Raw genomic sequence first — 18,130 nt, forward strand, 5'->3', positions numbered from 1 at the left:
TTAGCTTTTCTGAAGAGAGCACCATTACCTTTTCTGGCTCCTCTCTTGGTCTCACAGATTCCAGTTCATTATCACTCTAGTCCCAGAGATGCCTCCCAGCCTGGATTTATTGGTGTGGGCTTGGCTCATCCATCCAAAATAGCTTAAGACTGTCTTGCTAGTTCTTGTTGCCTTGTGTTTCAGTGTCTTTCTAAACATGTGTATTCTGTGTTTTCTAGTTTGAAGATTATTGTCCTTGACAGACCTAAAGAAGTTAAGGAGTTCTTTTTTCTTTTGAACATAGCCCTGAAGTATCCAGCCAGTAACTTCTTATTCTTCTTGGTCTGAGCACTGATTTTAAGAAAGAGGGATGCTAAGAAGACTGATCAGGTGCCTAAAATCTCTTAGTTGCCTGAATTTACTTTAATCTGTTTTCTGTTGGCGCCAGTGAAAAGTTGTTGTTTTTTTTTCCCTTGGAAGAAGGACCTGTTCCATCTACCTTTAGAATACCTCCAGGACTAGCCATACCTGATGGAATCAGGGGAACTGAGGAAGGTCCAGGGCCTGGGAGTGCCCAGGTGAGGTTACAATGAGAGTCAGGACTGCTGGATGGTGGCAGAAGGTGAGGTCAGGGTGAGGCCGTGTGGTTCAGAAGGCCCTGCCTGCCTCCACCCTGGACCACATCTTCAGCCTCATCTCAGACCATACTCTCCCCTGTTCATGATGTTCCAACTAGACAGGCCTTTCTGTTCCTCAAACCCACGAAGCCTGTTCCTGCCACTGGGCTTTGTGTTTGCCATGTCTCCACCTGCTAGCCTGCTTTTTGCCCAGGTTGATGCATTTACAGCTGCTTCTCTTCATTCCAATGTGAGCTCAGAAGCACCTGCCTCAGGGGCCTTCCCTGACCTCCTCATCCCCTCTCCCACCAAGGAAAAGATTCCCTATATTTGCCATCTTTATGTCACTGATTGTTACCAGGAAGTTTGTTTTTTGTTTACTGGCTTAGGATGTCCTCCTCTGTCAAATGACTTAATTTGCTTTTCTGATTCACAAGGCTTCAGCCAGAGCCTGACTCACTGAAGGAATGAAACCCATGTCTATTAATAATAAGTGAGTTTGAGAACGAGTTGGCCAACTCTCCAGTTCTCCTGAGTGGAGATCCTTGACTCTTGCAGAGGCACTTGAGGATTCTCAGGCTACACTTTAGAGCAAGGGTCTGCAAACTATGGCCCGTAAGTCAAACCTAGCCCACCACCTGCTTTTATTTCCTTATTTATTTTGTTTTTGGCTGTACTGGGTCGTGGTTGCTGCAAGGGCTTTTCCGTAGCTGTGTCTGGCAGGGGTCACGCTCTAGTTGCAGTGCACAAGCTTCTCATTGCAGTGGCCTCTCTTTCTGAGATGCACAGGCTCTAGGGCACAGAGGCTTCAGTAGCTGCAGCACGTGGGCTCAGTAGCTGGGGCTCCTGGGCTCTAGAGCACAGGCTGCACAGTTGTGGTGCAGGGACTTAGCTGCCCCGCGGCATGTGGGGTCCTCACGGATCAGGAATCAAACCCGTGTCTCCTGAGTTGGCAGGTGGATTCTTTCTCACTGAGCCGCCAGGGAAGCCCCTACAACCTGTTTTTAGAAATAAAGCTTTATTGGAACACAGCCATGCTCATTCCTTTCCTTATTATCTACGGCTGCTTTTACCTCACAGCGGTAGCTGAGTAGTTGAGACAAATAACCACATGGCCTGCAAAGCTGAGCCACGTTTGCTCTCTGGCCCTTGACAGAGAAGATCGCTAACTGCTGCTCCAAAGGGAAGATTCCTGGGATGACATCAGACCTTCCTCTCGTGTGAATTGATGCCGCGATGGCAAGAGGCTTTGTTGCTTCCCAGCTCAGGGGCCTCTTTCATGCCAGTGTCTTTAGAGATGGGACTAAGTCTTCCTGTTCATGAAATTGTTGGCCTTGGCAATCTGTTTAATTCAGGTGGAAAACTACTTTGACCTGAATTATCTGGAGAGCAGCCATCAGTGTGTTTTTTCTAATTGTTAATTATCAGAGTGACACATGGTATGAGCCGCCACTCTTTCTGTCTGCCTTTTTATTTAAAGGAAAGGTTTAGCAACGCGCCTTGGTGGCATGAAAGATAGACTTCAACTGTAAGATTTTATTATTTTTATTATTTCCCCTTTGCTTAGATCTCTATAAGAATCATGATGTTTCCAAGGCAACACATGGCTTGGGGAAATTGGAGAGAATACTCTCGATGCAAAGGGATAACATCACAGCTACCACAACAATGCTTCCAGCACGCAAATGTCGGGCGTTCAGAGGGATCAAGTCATCTTGATTAGAATCTAGGCGGCATCAGTTTCAAAGAGGCATAACCACGCTTATGTTCTGTAAATTTGCAAACCCTCCTTACAGTGCAGTGGAGAAGGGAACCCTCTTAAAACAATGCTTGGGACTTGACTTTTGGATGATTGTCAGGGAGCATTTTATCACCTTGCCAGGATGAAGTAGATGCTTTTGAATCCCTTTTCTTTTGTACCCATCTAAATTTATTTTTCTTAGCCACCCAGAATATTGGAAAGATTCTCAAATTGTCAGATAATTTCCCCTGAAATGACACTTATTTCTTAAAAAAAATTTCTTCAAATACTTTTTAGAAATGAACATGTTTATTGTAGAAAAAACATAACATACAGTTATTTAAAAATAAGAAAGCAAAATAGCAAACTACTGCCCTGAGATAACCAGTGTTAATATTTTATTATAAACACTTCCAGACTTTCCCTTGTGGTCTAAAACATAGATATGTGGCAAAATACTATACACACTAACCCGTAACCTGATTTCTTTTTAATGAATGGTATGTAATGAAGATTTTTACACTTGTTAAGAGTCAGAATACTGTGGTGTCAACATTATGTGCTCTGCACCCTGACTGCTGCTGCTAAGTCACTTCAGTCGTGTCCAACTCTGTGCGACCCCAGAGACGGCAGCCCACCAGGCTCCCCTGCCCCTGGGATTCTCCAGGCAAGAGCACTGGAGTGGGTTACCATTTCCTTCTCCAGTGCATGAAAGTGAAAAGTGAAAGTGAAGTTGCTCAGTGGGGTCCAACTCTTCATGACCCCATGGACTACAGCCTACCAGGCTCCTCTGTCCATGGGAGTTTGCAGGCAAGAGTACTGGAGTGGGGTGTCATTGCCTTCTCCGACTACCTTGTTTCAAATACTGACTTGATCAATTACTAGCTTGAAACTGAAAGTGAACATCCCTAAGTCTTATCTGACTCTTTGCGACCCCATGGACTATACAGTTCATGGAATTCTCCAGGCCAGAATACTGGAGTGGGTAGACTTTCCCTTCTCCAGGGGATCTCCCCAACCCAGGGATCAAACCCAGGTCTCCCACGTTTCAGGCAGATTCTTTGCCAGCTGAGCCACAAAGGAAGCCCATTAGTAATACTACCTTGGACAAGTTATATAACCTCTCTGGTGCCTCAATTTCCTCATCTTTAAAATGAGCAGAATAATGATGGAATCTACTGCACAGAGTTGTGAGAATTAAATATGTTAATACAAAAAAGCTCATGCTACAGTGCCCAGTACATGAGAACCTCTCATTAAATGTTAGCTATTATTATTTTTCCATGTCAGTCCATGTATTTCTACATCATAACTTTACTATCTGCATATTAATATTACATTAATATAAAATATATAATTACATAATATAATATATAATTACATAATATAATATAATTATATAATATTAATAATATTACAATATTACACTGGAAGGTGGGCACTCTTCTCTGCTTTTCCTTTGGTTTTGTGGTTGTGTGTATGTGCTTTAATACTATGAATTATTACTGTGTTATTACTGGGGTTGGAGTTGTACAGTGCATCTGAGCAGAGAGCATTGAGGATCTGTTAGCCCCTTTGCTGGATGAGATCTTGACGATATGAGTGGAAGGAGAGAAGATGGAAGACTTTTTCATTATGGTGTCCAGTGGATAAGAGCTGATGCAAAGACTGGACTTCCCCGGTGGCTCAGCGGTAAAGAATCTGCCTGCAGTGCAGGAGATGTGGGTTCAATCTCTGAGTGAGGAAGATTCCCTGGAGGAGGGCATGGCAACCCACTCCAGTACTCTTGCTTGGAGAATCCCTTGGACAGAGGAGCATGGCAGGCTATAGTCAATGGGGTCACAGAGTCGGACACGACTGAAGCGACTTAGCCTGCACGCACACAATGCAAAGACTACCCATGAACTTTATGGTCTCTATAGTCTTAGATCTGCTACTTTCTGAGTGTCATAAGCAAGCTACTTAACATCTCTAAACCTTAATTTCCACATCTTTAAAATTGAAATCTTTTGGTATCTACACTCGTGTTTTTAGAAGTGCTAGATTAGATCGTTGATATGGAGAGCTTAGTACTTGCCTCATACCTGGCAACCTCCTAGCAAATATTAGATACAACTATTAGAAATGAGGAGCCTCCAGCAAATATGACATATGTTCAGAGATGCTTATTTTATCCATACACTCACACATGTGAGTACAATCACACTATCTATCTATGGATAGTCATTTGGTAAATTATAAATTCATATTTCTATTTCCTTATGTTTCTATTGTTAGGCTACTGGGTCTCAAATTCACACCTACTTGCTTTGTGATGCTGGGTTTGGGGCTGGGTCTGTAAAGCTCTATCTCCTTTGCCAGCTGGATGCATCTTAGGCTTCGCCAGTAGGGAGTGCTAGATGGAGACTGGAAGGCTAGAGCAGGAAAAGGAGATGTACTTCTTATTTGATTTCAGTTTCTGAAAGGCTACCCACTTCTGTATTCTGGCCTGGAGAATTCCATGGACTGAATAGTCCATGGGGTCACAAAGAGTCAGACACGACTGAGCAACTTTCACTTTCTGCCAGCATCACCCGACTTTCCTAGGCAGTGACAGCTGATTGCAATATGGCAGCTGACTCTGGTTTTCCTTTTTTTCCTCACTCTTAAAACTAACCTCATTGTCCCTTTTTGGAGAGCCCAGCCCTGGCTCTTTGGCATGCCTTCCTTGGAGGCCTGGGTTCCATCTCTGTAGGTGTCTCCTCAGTGTTTCTAGGTCCTAGCAGCCCCAAACTCTTCCCATCATTCATTCCTCCAGCCATGGTGGCAATAGCTGCTTCCTGCATGCAGGAACCTCTGTATTCCCTCTTCACGTTTTTAGTTCTCTAGTTCCTGGTACACAAAACGTATATAACACTGCTTAAGGCTAAAGTTGGAGAAGGAAATGGCAACCCACTCCAGTGTTCTTGCCTGGAGAATCCCATGGATGGAGAAGCCTGGTAGGCTGCAGTCCATGGGGTTGCACAGAGTCGGACACGACTGAAGCGACTTAGCAAGGCTAAAGTACAAGGGGCTTCCCAGGTGGCTTAGTGGTAAAGAATCTGCTTGCCAACGCAGGGGACGCAAGATTCATGGGTTTAACCCCTGAGTCAGGAAGTTCCCCTGGAGAAGGAAATGGCATCCCACTCCAGTGTTCTTGCCTGGAAAATTCCATGGACAGAGGAGCCTGGGGAACTACAGTCCATGGGGTTGCAGAGAGTCAGACATGACTGAACACACAGCTGTACACAAGGTGTACAATGTAGTATTTGATATATATATATTATATATATATAATGAGTTGATTACCACAATATATTTTGAACAATTATACTACATTGTCTGTGCTAAAATTGGTGATGTGGGTTCTGCTTTCTGACAAGACCCTGTCTGACCCTGTCCAACACTGCATACAACCCCACTTTCTCTGAAGTCATTTGACGAATGAAGGTATCAGCGTCTCTCTGGATGAAGGATGTTGGGATTCTGGTCTTCGCCTGGATGCCCTGTGCAGACTCTGCAGGAGCACCTCGGGGGGAGGGCCACCTGGGCCCTGCCCGCGACTGTGGGTAGGATTGTACCCCCTTCCCCACAGTGGGGGTGGTGGGGGGAGGGCTAAGGCTTCAATGTGAGTGCCTGCGTTGGGGAACTAGACGAATCCTTGAAAACAGGCCTAGAGGAGAAGGGCAAGGAAAGGAAAGTCTGGTAGAGGAAGGAGGGTGGAGAAGTGTCACGGGGGCTGACAGAGGCTGGGGAGGGGGGCGAGCAGGGAAACAGGAGACCATTAGTCCCTAGAAGGACGGGTCAGCCTTTCATTTATTTATACACAGTGAAAACGGTCTGCACAATAGCTTGGTCAACACCACTTTCCTGCTTCATTGGTTTCCAAAAGGACTCGCTGTGCCCCTGCTGAGAGATTCTTTCCTGGAGCCTGTTTCGGGTCACTCACCCGAACCCCCTCCTCAGCGCTCAGTTCAGTTTGTCTCCCTATCTCCCTGTCTCTCATTCTTGCACATGCACACACATGCAGACACGCACGCACACTTTGTTGCAGGGAGTCCTGGAAATACCCTGGCCTCAGAGGGGGCACCCCTCCCCATCCCCCCACCCAGCAGTGGTCCTGCCCAGAGCCCATCTAAGCGGTGGGGCTTTAAGAGAGCAGCGGCCGAGGCTGCCGGCACCCTCTGCCCCTTAGCTGTCCGGGTCGTCTGTGACCAGGATGCCTTTATTGAGTTCAGACTGCTGATGGGGAAAAGGCTCTAGTGGGGGAAGATTTCCTTGGCTTGGAAATTAATTCTTGGCCAAAAAATGAAATATACCCTTTACTTCTTAGGAGAAGATTCAATAGGAGGAATAAAAGCACGTAGGGCCTCCACTAAGATAAAAAACAAAAACAAAAACAAAAACTTTATTTTGAAATGATTTCAGTGTTACAGAAAAGTTGCAAAGATAGTACAAAGAGTTGTCATCTCCTCCTCTCCTCGTTTCTCCCCTTGTTAACATCGTACATCACCATGCTACTTTCATCAAAACTAAGGTATTGGCAATGGTTCATAACTGTTGTTAATGAAACTTCAGTCTTTATGCAGATTTGACTAGTTTTCCCATCAACATTCTTTTTCTGTTGCAGAATCCCATTCAGGATATCGTATTGTATTTAGTTGTTGTGCCTCTTTAGTCTCCTCTGGTCTGTGACAATTTCTCAGTCTTGCCCTTCCTTTGTTTTGATGACCTTGACAGTTTTGAGGAGTACCGATGTTTAATAGAATGTTCCCCAGTTTGGGTTTGTCTGATATTTTTCTCATGGTGAGACTAGGGTTGTGGGTTTTGGGGACAAAGACCACCAAGGTACCCTCCTTCCTCCAATTCCCTCGTGCTCCTTTCTCCTCACTCCTTTCCCCTATCCCAGCCCTTGGCAACTATTGATCTTTTTTTCTTTGCCTCTCTTTTGCCTTTTTCAGAATGTCATATAAATTGAATCATATAGTATGTAGCTTTTCTCTTTTTTTCAGTTTAAGAAGCAGCACTGTTGAGCTATATAATTGACATACAATGTACTGTACATACTGAAACATACAATAAGTTTGGATATATAGACATATATACTGGCGATATCATCAATATACCCTCCAGATGTGGCGCATAGCCAACACCCTAAAAGTGTCCTCATGCTCTGTGATCTTTCTCTTCCTTCTCTGATCCTAATGTATTTATATGCACAGCCTCCGAGCGTCTCGCTTATTTACTTGTACAACAACATTTGTATCTTACTATCCTGAGGTGAGGTGGCCCAGTGGTTGGCAGCATGTTCATATTTTAACCTTAGGCTCCTACTTAAGCTCTCCATGCCTCATCTTATCTGTAAGATTGGGAAGATGATGGTACCTGCTACATAGGCTTTTGTGAGGATTAGCTGGATTTATCCACAAAAAGCACTTAAAATAGAAAATTTTATACAGAGAGCACTTAATAAATGTCAGCTTTCATCATCAGCATCATTATTGTTAAGAGCCCTTGAAGGGCAGAAAGTACAGCTCTTACTGTGCTTATATGACCATGGCACCCAGCACAGTGGTAGGCATATGGAAGGGGCTTGGATATTTGCTGGATTTTTGACCCAGTAACCACCTCAGTGAGTAAAAAGTACCCCTGCTTAACATAATACATGCTTGCTTGGATCTGTTGTTAGACCAAACAAAACCAAAACAAACCAGACTCCCAAACTGAAAATCTGAGACACTTTTGTCTGGGTAAATATAGCCATGACATGTCTATTTCCATGGTTTAGAATATCACCAGCGGAAATCTACAGTGGAAAATTGAGTACAAGACTTTCATCACATGATTCGTTTTGCTTGTATTTGGATATGCCCCTGGCTTAGGAGCCAGGCAGCTGACCCCACACAGGGAGGAGCCTGTTCATAATGCAGTTAGCACAGAAGGCAAGCATTTAGCAAGCACCTACTTCGGTGGTGTGCTACAGTGGGCTTCTTTGGTCAATTTTCAGGAGTTTTACAAGCTAGTTATTAAATGCAACCATTGTAAAAAAGAGTATATAGACTTTGTTGTTGTTGTTTAGTTGCTAAGTCATGTCTTAGCAACTAAAGACCAACTCTTTTGTGACCCCAGGGACTATAACCTGCCAAACTCCTCTGTCCATGGGATTTCCCAGGCAAGAACATTAAAGTGGGTTGCCATTTTTTTTTCCGGGACATCTTCCCAACCCAGGGATAGAACCTGTGTCTCCTGCATTCACAGGTAGATTATTTACCACTGAGCTACCAGAGAAGCCCAATGTTATATAGACTTTACAGCTTAGACTTACAGCTAAATCAGTTCAGTCACTCAGTTGTGTCCGACTCTTTGCAAACCTATGGACTGCAGCAAGCCAGACTTTCCTGTCCATCACCAACTCCTGGAGCTTGCTCAAACTCACGTCCATCAAGTAGGTGATGCCATCCAACCATCTCATCCTCTGTTGTCCCCTTCTCCTCCTGCCTTCAGTCTTTACTAGCATCAGGGTCTTTTCCAATGAGTCAGTTCTTTGCATCAGGTGGCCAAAATATTGGAGCTTCAGCTGCAGTATCAGTCCTTCCAATGAATATTCAGGACTGATTTCCTTTAGGATGGACTTTATTTATTTACAGCTAAATAAATAAATTATGTTAAAAACAAAGGTAACAAATACTGAATTGTACTCACATTGAGCATAAATCAGATCAGATCAGTCACTCAGTCGTGTTTGACTCTTTGAGACCCCATGAATCGCAGCACGCCAGGCCTCCCTGTCCATCACCTACTCCCGGAGTTCACCCAGACTCACGTCCATCGAGTCAGTGATGCCATCCAGCCATCTCATCCTCTGTCATCTCCTTCTCCTCTTGCCCCCAATCCCTGCCAGCATCAGAGTCTTTTCCAATGAGTCAACTCTTCGCATGAGGTGGCCAAAGTACTGGAGTTTCAGCTTTAGCATCATTCCTTGCAAAGAAATCCCAGGGCTGATCTCCTTCAGAATGGACTGGTTGGATCTCCTTGCAGTCCAAGGGACTCTCAAGAGCCTTCTCCAACACCACAGTTCAAAAGCATCAATTCTTCGGCGCTCAGCCTTCTTCACAGTCCAACTCTCACATCCATACATGACCACAGGAAAAACCATAGCCTTGACTAGACAAACCTTTGTTGGCAAAGTAATGTCTCTGCTTTTGAATATGCTATCTAGGTTGGTCATAACTTTTCTTCCAAGGAGTAAGCGTCTTTTAATTTCATGGCTGCAGTCACCATCTGCAGTGATTTTGGAGCCCAGAAAAATAAAGTCAGCCACTGTTTCCACTGTTTCCCCATCTATTTTCCATGAAGTGATGGGACTGGATGCCATGATCTTCGTTTTCTGAACGCTGAGCTTTAAGCCAACTTTTTCACTCTCCACTTTCACTTTCACCAAGAGGCTTTTTAGTTCCTTTTCATAAATACTCAACTAATTATTTTACTGCTATCTATGCTGTTGAGGTTATTTACATTGATTGTATATGTATAGTGAAAATACTATATAATGGTGTACAGATCTTCCCATCCGTGTTCAGTGATGTCATGTTGGTAGCTTAAAAGTAGCCATGGTAGGAATATTTTACACCACATGTATTGGCAAGTACTTCAAGTCAGGGCTTTTTATTCCCAGAGAGTTTATTGTTAATCATTTACCAGCCCACCACTAATATTGCTTACCAGGCATGACAGTTGCATGGTTTTGGTTGCAAGAAGCAGGGGCCCACTCAGGTTAGTTCAACTAAGGTGAAGAAGGGTTTATGCTCAGGGTACTTATTATGAGAAAAGGGAGATAGAGTATCATGAAGATTCAAGAACAGGCTCTATCCCAAGGCTTTGTGGAGCTGGGGTCTTAGAAGGGGGGTTCTGGATCCAAGGCCATGCTAGTGATCCCAGAACACGGCCCTGGGCTCTGAGCCCTGATTCATGCTGTTCTCCTAATACCTGCTTCTTTCTGTCATGGTTTCAGCTGGCTTTCCCCCTGTCCCTTTGTTATCTATCACTTCTGCTTCTTATAATTTCTCATATCTTTGGCTTGTTTTGACTTACCTTAGCCATTCCCACTTTTCATTACTTGCTCCCTTTGAAGACTGTGTTATTCTCTTTTCTTTTGTTGCTTTAATTTCTAAGCGAGGAGATCTGATTGGTCCAGTTCATTTGTTTCATGCAAAGTGGGATCAGTCGGTAGTTGGTCTATAGTTTACCTGACTCATGGTCAAATGGTTGTATTTGACCACCATTGGCCAGACTGGAAGCTGGGGTCATGTCGTTCAAATTTTGACCTACTACATGAGGGATAAAAAGATGAATTGGCTAAAGTGAAATAAACCAGACAAAGACAAATACTGTATGACATCACTTATATGTGGAATCTTCAAAAAGAAATCAAACTTATAGATACAGAGAATAGAAAACTGGCTGCCAGGGGGTAGATGGTGGGAGAAATAAAAGGGTACAAACTTTCAGCTATAAGATGAGTTAGATCTGAGGATCTAATGTGTTGATATAGTGTGGTGATTATAGTTGGTAACACTGTATTGTGTAATTGAAATTTGCTAAGAGTCCCACTTCTTGATTCCTTTGTCCCTTCTCCAAAGAGCCCGTTTGAAAATTACTATTGTCTCAGATCAAGGGTTGGCAAACTTTGCCAGTGATGAGCCAGACTGTAAATATTAGTGCTTTCCAGTTCGTATGGTCTCCATTGCATCTACTCAGCTCTGCTGCCATAGCCCCAAAGCAGCCACAAACAATACAAGAGCAAACAGCCTGGTTGGGTGCCTATCAAACTTGATGGACACGTCGAATTTTTACGTCATGATGTATTATTCTTCTGTTTAAAATGTAAAAATTATTCTTAGCTCATGAGCTGTGCAAAAAAGGCAATGGACTGAATTTAGACCGCAGACTATAGTTAGCCAACCCCTGTCTTAGTTAATAACATTGGACATGAGGAAGTGTTTTTAAGATTTAAAATCCCCAGAACCCGAGGATTGGAGAGGACCACAGAGGAAAATATGGGCTTCCCTGATGGCTCAGTGGTAAAGAATCCACCTGCCAATGCAGGAGGAGCAAGAGACGTGGGTTAGATCCCTGGGTCAGGAAGATCCCCTGGAGGAGGAAATGGCAACCCACTCCAGTATCCTTGCCTAGAAAATGCCGTGGACAGAGGAGCCATGGGATCGCAAAGAGTCTGACACGACTGAGTGACTGAACACGCACCCACGCACAGAGGTGAATAGGCCTTAATTCCCACGATCATATCCACTTACCATCAGTGCCTCACTGAGTTATCATCCAGTGCCTTCTTGAACTCCTGCAACTGTAGGGAGCCCCACCTCCTGAGCTAGCTCATTCTGCCTCCCAGACAGCACTGATTGCTAGAGTTCTTTACCATGCAGAGCGGCACCTGTCTCCAGTGAGAGCGTCTACAGGATGCAGTTGGAACTGTGAAGCACAATATTAACACATCAGGTTAATTTCATGCTCTACTTGTCTTGGGCTGATATTAACGAAAATTAAATTTTGTGCTAATCAGCCTTAGTGTTCAGCATGCACGACACAAATTTGTGATTTCTGGCAAGGGTGGTTAAATCATATTTATGCTATTTGTGTGGTGCCTGAATAACAGGGGAATGCTATTATCAACAATTAAACTCCTAGGTTGACAGATGTCACCATGAGCAGACACAGCCCGGTGCAAGTGGAGATTCTTCTTAGCAAGTTGCAGGCAGGAAGGACACAAACCAGGGGACCGAAGTTAATTTTCAATTTCCTCCTTTCCTTTGGATGGGTAGTGGCATGTTTGACCAGTACAAATGGTTTTACTCTGTGCCCTGCTTTTTCTCCTTTTCCTCCTTTTTTTATGCTTCGAAAAGTACATTTTAAGAGACAAACAAGAAGGAATATTTTTTTTTCTTCCCTGGGTACCACAGATAGAGGTCTTTTGAGCACCTGAAAAGTATTTTTGCTAGTTGCAGCCGGCTTATTGGGTGAGAGCAGTTGAGAGCTTAGGGGGTGGTCTTGTGCTGATCTGCTGGACTGGAGACAGGAGGAGTGGATGAGTGAAACTGGTCGAGTGTCTTCCCTCTGTGGTGGCGAGATGCTTGCCCAGCCCATGGCCAGGGCATCTGGCATTTGAGCTGTGTCTTTGCCTTTTAATACACTGTCTAAGGTATGTCATAGCTTTCCATCCTAGAAGCAATCGTCTTGGTAAGGCCGTACTGGTTGTGAAAAGAGTGAAAGGTTTGAATGTTGTTTGATTAGAAAGCCAGTGTCCTGAGGCCCTGGAGGCCCCTCCCATTTTCTTCTCCCCCACCACTTACTGCCTTGGCCACCTGCCCTTTCACCCCCAGACCTCAGGTTCTCTACCATTCAGCAACCACAGGGATCATGCCTGGCACAGAGGTGCCACCAGGACTGTTCTGTCGGATCTGCTTTGAAATAAGCACTTTCCAGTCTTATGTGACGTGCTGTTCCCAAAGCCCTAGCTGCAACCTCACACTTTCTCTCCCACCCGGGAAGGCATATCCGAATGCCTGGGACAAATACTACATATTTCGTGTTAGTATATGGAGACCTCTACCATTCACTCCTTTACTAGTAGTAGCAAGTAATAATGTGAACAAACATATTTATAGTGTTCTAGACATTTAACATGAGCTAATCCATCCCAGCAGCCCCTTGGGGTACATGTTATTGTTTTCCCCATTTTACAGTTGGGGGAATTAAGGCATGGAGAGGTTATATAATTTATGTAATTAGCCTAAATTTACAGTGCCTGTGAGTAGGTATTAAGCGGAAATGGTCAGAGACAGCCTCTCAGGGGCTTCACAAGCTCACACAGAGCACGGAGAACAGTGGAACATGGGTCTGTAGACCAGGCATGGAGACCTGGCAGGACCTGCATCCAGGAGACTGGAGCAGACATTCATGTGAACAGACAGCCAGAGACCATAAGGGCCTGGGGACATCCCAATGGAAACAGTGGGACTGGTGGTGATTGAGACCAGACACTTCTTTCCCCCATGTCTTGAGGCCCTCCAACAAAACACAGTAAAACGAAACGAATGTAAAGGAGAAGAGAAACTCCAGATGGAATAAAATTTCCCTGACATTAGATTTTTGCCCCTCTGGTGTGGAAGAACATAGGTTATACTTCTTGTAACCATTTCTACTGAATCTCCCCTTCTGTGCAGGGTCTGGGAGGGAAAAACGCAGCTTACCCAGAAGTGAGCCCCACAGTCTCTGCTCTCAGATGCCTGACCTGTTCTCCCCTGGGGCCTGGCCTGGGTCGTGGATCGGGGTGGGTAGACAGGGCACAGACCCCCTTCTCAGAGAGCTCCCCACATCTGCGCTCCCTGCTTTCCTTCTCTGTTCTTCTCACAACAGTGTGTGGAATGATCCCGCCTGCAGAGTGGTAAGGAGTGCCTCGGACTGGTCCCGGTTTCTTCCAGATCTGTCATTTACAGCATAAACTTTACAACCTGACTTCTGTAGGACTCAGACATCTGACACTCAGAAGCCCAGATCTTGTAACTTAAGAGCCTTGAAGGCCTTGAGACTTTGAACACTGTGGTTCTGGCTCCATGGCTCCTCTTTGGCCTGCTGTCGTCACCCAGCCAGGAGGCAACAGGTGTCTTGTGGTCCAGTTTAGCTGCTCCAAGGGAGTGATCAGAAATCCTGGGGGAGACACATCAGTTAATATCCACATGCTCACTTACTTGCCATTCCAAGGCTCAGTAATGCTTATAAATCTTACCTTACTGATACTTTATCTTTAGTAAGTTTCCTAATGAAGTAGCTAATATATTTCAAGAACAGAAACCCAGTGCTGCATTATCGCATGTACCCAGACTGACTGGAGAAAGCTGACACGGAATCAGGCACAGAGCAGGAAGTTTTGGTCTCCGTCTTCCTGGCTGCAGGGCCCAGCTCTTGAGCTCCAACCCCCAAGAGGTAAAACAAGCTTCATCTTGTGCACCAACTCTGATCAATGACTGGGACTGGCTGCTTGGTGTGCAACTGTGTTAAGAAGGATGCTGAGGCTCCCTGTTCTCAGGTAGGAAGAAATGAAGTGATTGGATGATAATGCTTGACATCAGTCCTAGAATTGAGGGAAAGGCAATACTCCTGCTAGGTTTTTGCAGACCATGTTGAAATTCAGCATCTCTGGTAAATGTATTGAAGACCTTCCAAGTAGGTAAAGCATGGCCTGGTTTCCCCCTTATTTAAAAGCCTCAGATTACAGGGTCACCTGAGCCGTTAGCATCCCAAAGCAGCCAAGCATGGCAGGGCAGGACTGGCTCTGGAGCTCATGTCTATAAATCTCCAGAGCTTTTTTATTTATTAATTTTGCTTTGTTTTTCAGCTACCAGGAGTAGCCTTTCTATCATCACCCAGTAGAAGGTGTAGCCCTGTGGACAAATCTGGCAATTGGCTCTTTAGGCTCTAAGCAAAAAGGGGGCAACAGAGAGCAGAGAAGAGCCCACCTGACCTGGGTAGTCCCAGAACCAGGTAAACTCTTCCAGGCTTCTTCCGCTCCCTGGGTAAGCGTGAATCCCATGGACTCACACTGACCGGTCAGACAAGTCGTGCACACAAGTGGTGTGCTTCAAGAGCAGAGTATGAAAGGCCAGAGGGCAGGGGGCTTTCTGGGATTGAGGTAGAGAAAAGCTGTTGTTGGATGCCAAGCAGCTCTGAGAATAGGAAGGAAGAGAAAGAATAAGAAAGAAAAAGAGCAATAATTACCATTTACCCACTCCTTATAGATCTTCCCAACCCAGGGATCGAACCTGAGTCTGCTGCATTGCAGGCAGATTCTTTACTGTCTGCGTCACCTGGGAAGCCCCCTAGAGAGGGTCAGGCCCCCGTGAATGTGTATTCTTTTCATTCTGTCAAAGACAGCTTGAGGTAGGCAAACCCCTCCTCACAGATGAGGAACCAGGGGACCAGAGTGATTAAGTAACTTGCCCAGGATCACATGACTGAGGAGAGGCTGAATGAAAATTTGGACTCTTGTCTGCCCTGGCCTCCATGTTACAGCGCCCTTCCAGGAAAAGAGGTAAAAGATGTATCTGGCGTTATGATATCCTGGGGAAGTACTGTGGTCCCAAGAGAAGGCAAAGGGCCTTCTTGGTACAACTTCCTCTTTCTTGATGGCTGTGAATGCCCCACTATATTTAGCCAATTCATTGGCTCATGGGTTCATGTGCCATCCCAGGCAGGGCCAGGGTGGGGAGCTGGACCACTTTGAGACTATCTGTGAATAGTGGTATGGGGATGGTGTTCTCATGGAGTCTACTCAGGGGAACCCTCCAGCTGGGTGAGTTGAGGGAGCAGAGTGCCAGCTTGCAGGCAGGCCCAAGAAAGCACTCAACCTCTAGCCAGCTATCTCTTAGACCCCTTATAACCTCTGCCCTGTTCAGTTCAGTAGCTCAGTCGTGTCTGACTCTTTGTGACCCTATGAACCGCAGCATGCCAGGCCTCCATGTCCATCACCAACTCCCAGAGTCCACCCAAACCCATGTCCATTGAGTCAGTGATGCCATCCAACCATCTCATCCTCTGTCGTCCCCTTCTCATCCTGCCTTCAATCTTTCCCAGAATCAGGGTCTTTTCAAATGAGTCAGCTCTTTGCATCAGGTGGCCAAAGTATTGGAGTTTCAGCTTCAACATCAGTCCCTCCAATGAACACCCCTAACTGATCTCCTTTAGGATGGACTGGTTGGATCTCCTTGCAGTCCAAGGGACTCTCAAGAGTCTTCTCCAACACCACAGTTCAAAACCATCAATTCTTTGGCGCTCAGGTTTCTTCACAGTCCAACTCTCACATCCATACATGACCACTGGAAAAACCATAGCCTTGACTAGATGGACCTTTGTTAGCAAAGTGATGTCTCTGCTTTTTAATATGCGTCTAAGTTGGTCATAACTTTCCTTCCAAGGAGTAAGCATCTTTTAATTTCATGGCTGCAGTCACCATCTGCAGTGATTTTGGAGCCCAAAAAATTAAAGTCAGCCACTGTTTCCACTGTTTCCCCATCTATTTTCCATGAAGTGATGGGACCAGATGCCATGATCTTAGTTTTCTGAATGCTAACCTTTAAGCCAACTTTTTCACTCTCCTCTTTCACTTTCATCAAGAAGCTCTTTAGTTCTTCTTTGCTTTCTGCCATAAGGGTGGTGTCATCTGCATATCTGAGGTGATTGATATTTCTCCCGGCAATCTTGATTCCAGCTTGTGCTTCATCCAGCCCGGCATTTCACATGACGTACTCTGCATATAAGTTAAATCAGCAGGGTGACAATATATAGCCTTCCCGTACTGCTTTTCCTATTTGGAACCAGTCTGCCCTATTGGAGGCTCTTATTTGCTCTCTGGTATCCTTCATCCTGTGTATCTGTTTATTTTACGCTCAGTGACTTAAATCACGCATCTGCTAAACGTAGGCCAGAATCATGGCAAAGCACAGCCTCAGGAAAGGACAGGGAGAATGATTGCAGAAAGTTGTGTGGAACTTTCAAAGCTCATCATGGAAGTCGTTGAGTTTAACCATGCCATGTGCCTGCCTTCTCTTGCCAGTGTGTGTCCCCCACCCAGAAGTAGGAAAGCCGCCCTTCTGTCTGCCAGCGGAGCCATGTGGCTGAATCCAACCGAGGCTCAAGTTGTGAACCAACTTCAGTTCTTAATTCAATCACTTTTTCAGTTGCTGCTTTTTTTTTTTTAACTGCTTTTTTCTTTCCTGATCACAAATATAATAAATGTTTATTTTTTAGAAAATGCATTAAAATCTAAAGAAGAAAACAAGTCTCTCCCATCTTTCCTCCTTTCTTGAATCATTTCTCTTGACTGTGCTTACTACCATCTGACACCCTGTGTCTTCACCTTACGTGATGATTGTCTGTCTCCCCCTCCAGAAAAGGAGCTCACCAAGAGGAGGGACTTTCATATTTTGTCCACTGCTTGTTTCTTAGTGCCTGGAACACTGCCTGGCACCTTTTTATAATGAGTGACTTAATTCACAGTGCCATGAACTCAGATCTGATTTTATTTAACATTGTAGAGGGAGCGTTTTTCGATGTCTGTAATGTTTTTCAAAAGCATCATTTTATATGACTGGGTGATAATTTCCGTATGAACACATAAGCATGTGTTGACTATTGCTGTGGATTTGGACATTGAAGGATCACGCAGGTTCAAGGGATTCTCCACTTATCAAGCGGTGAGAGGGCCAGCTTCTGCTCTGTGGTGTGGCTTCTTGGTTCCTTGTTCCTAGTTGGATGAGCAGATGTGAAGGTCTGGCGTCTTGTGGAGGGTTCTTGTCCCTGCCCTCTTTAATCAGACGTAGCACAGCGGCACCTCTCTTCAGACTTCTGAGTGAGCAGCTGACTGGGCTCTGTGTCCCAAGGGAAGGCACCCCAGGGCAAGCCCAATGAACAGCTGTTCTCGTGATAGCCGCCCACATGGCCTCCAGCCTGGAACCTTACCTGTGTTCTATCCTCCGTAAGATGCTGGTTACACCTCCCAAGGGTTTTCTGGGAGCAAATAAGAAAGCTGTATGTGAAAACATTTTTTAAATGACTCAGAAATCTATCATCTCCATTCTCTTTCATCTCCTTATTCCAGAACAGTCCTTTCCAAGAGCAAAGAATTAAGTGCTGAAGTGGGAAATGCTGTAGATTGGTGCCAGGTTCAATATAAAAAGTGCCCTTGATCTTATTTGGTGAGATGTGG

The 18,130-nt window shown here is 45.0% G+C and overlaps 1 long non-coding RNA gene across 3 annotated transcripts; it reads left to right on the plus strand.

Annotated features, from left to right (window-relative positions):
* The first annotated feature begins 12,372 nt into the window (after positions 1–12,372).
* Positions 12,373–17,194, plus strand: LOC129652585 (uncharacterized). 3 transcript variants are annotated; one of them, XR_008714589.1, is made up of 4 exons: positions 12,373–12,568; positions 13,786–13,813; positions 14,250–14,455; positions 16,979–17,194. It is a non-coding gene; the product is annotated as an uncharacterized LOC129652585 (long non-coding RNA). The 3 variants fall into 3 exon arrangements; XR_008714591.1 differs by lacking the exon at positions 13,786–13,813 and having other exon boundaries at positions 14,218–14,455; XR_008714590.1 differs by lacking the exon at positions 13,786–13,813.
* Positions 17,195–18,130: the final 936 nt, after the last annotated feature.

This window comes from Bubalus kerabau, chromosome 5, assembly GCF_029407905.1.
Source record: "Bubalus kerabau isolate K-KA32 ecotype Philippines breed swamp buffalo chromosome 5, PCC_UOA_SB_1v2, whole genome shotgun sequence".
Lineage (NCBI taxonomy): Eukaryota > Metazoa > Chordata > Mammalia > Artiodactyla > Bovidae > Bubalus > Bubalus kerabau.